The sequence below is a fragment of the Pseudomyrmex gracilis genome, unplaced genomic scaffold (assembly GCF_002006095.1).
Source record: "Pseudomyrmex gracilis isolate BER0280 unplaced genomic scaffold, ASM200609v1 scaffold_1009, whole genome shotgun sequence".
Lineage (NCBI taxonomy): Eukaryota > Metazoa > Arthropoda > Insecta > Hymenoptera > Formicidae > Pseudomyrmex > Pseudomyrmex gracilis.
In genome coordinates, this window is record NW_018021593.1 from 8,309 (window position 1) to 9,996 (window position 1,688).

Genomic DNA, 1,688 nt, shown 5'->3' on the forward strand with positions numbered 1-1,688 from the left:
CGAATCGTACTGTGGTCAATAGAGTACCACCCGATCAGTGTCAATCAAAGGAAAAGAAAACAGTGAAACCGTACTTACCTGATGAGAATATCCAGCAAAATCTCACGAAGAAACGTCGATCCAGCCGAAGAAGCGAGGAGATCCAGCATCCGGCAAAGCGGCAACACCTGAAACAGGAAAAAGGATTAATAGACAACGAAAATCCAAAGAAACAGGCAAAGAAGCGAAGTTCATCAAAAATTTTAGAAAAAGATGAAAAGTCAAGAAAATCAAGACAAAACGCTTCTGCAATGTCAAATAGACCTGTCAAACAAAAATCACCAAAAGTGACAAGAATCGGGAAACCTAACCGGGTTTGTCCAGGACTAGAACCTAGACCTAACCGAGTTAGTCCAAAATCTAATTGTGAAAGTCTTGCGTCAAAACGGCATCAACACAGTGAGGAAATGTCATCTGCAACAGAAATCTCAACAATTAGAAGGTTTATCAAAAGGTCACCCAAGGCCCGGGAACCTTTTTTTTTCTTTAACGAGGAGAAATCCTTCATGGACACCCCCACCCTTGGAGGAGGATGAGGGTAGTGTGGGACTCTCCAAAGAAGGGTTACCCAATAAAACTCCTCGGCGGTCCTTCGGCACTCGGGAGGGAGCCTGGAAAGCTCGTGGGCTATAACTTCTCAACTCCCTCCCTCAGTCATGTCCGGGAGAGCCAGTAACTGCCGGACTCCCCCACTTCCACAAAGACGGAGAAATGGGACCACCACATCTCTCCACCAACACCATGGATTACGTGCAATGGCAGGGAGGAGCCCCCGCTCCTCCCCGCCTGCAACTCTGAGTTCCACCCTCTTCCGCCCGCTGTGGGGTAGTCTGAAAGACATCCCAAAAAGACGAAGGAGGGTAGGAACTGCCCTCCTTACTCGCGCCTTAGCGCATGTATCTGCGCGGTTTTAATCTCTACTAAGTGGGGGATTTGCCGCACGCCGCCTTCTTCTACCGGCGGGCTGTCTTTGACGGACCCGCTCGGCCTCCGCTTTTGCGAGCATAACCCTGTCGCAAAACGTGGTCACTGCTTGCCACCGCACAGGATCCCTGACCATCTGCCTAACGACAGATGGCAGGGACAGGTCATGGCCCACCACCGAGGTGAGGGCCGCTCTCTTCACGCCTCAAGCGGAACACTCCTCCAGCGTGTGAGCCGCAGAGTCATACTCCGCGTCGCAGTACTCACACGCTGGGGAGTCCGCCTTTCCTATACGGTGCAGGAAGTTACCGAAGACCCCATGCCCTGACAGGATCTGGGTGGTGCCAAAGGTTAGCCACCCATGGCCACACTCCACCCAGTCCCCGAGCACAGGGCCGACGGTCTCCCTGACCCGCCTGCCCGGCAGGAGGGGGTTCTTCAGCCTCCTCTGCCACTTAACCACCATGGCCCTAAAAGCCCGAGAGCGGACGCGGTCGACGTCGACGGGATTATCATCTCTCGCGTCCATCCTCAACTCCCGCACGTCTATGTAGACGCGTGCGAGCTGCTCCGCCATCAGCTTTTCTGGCGGGATACGCGCCAACACCCTGACGGCTTTTAGGGCCACAGTGCGGTAGGGGTGATACTCTATTGACCACAGTACGATTCGACACCGCTCGATTCGACACAGATTTATTCGACACCAAATTATTCGACACCGTACG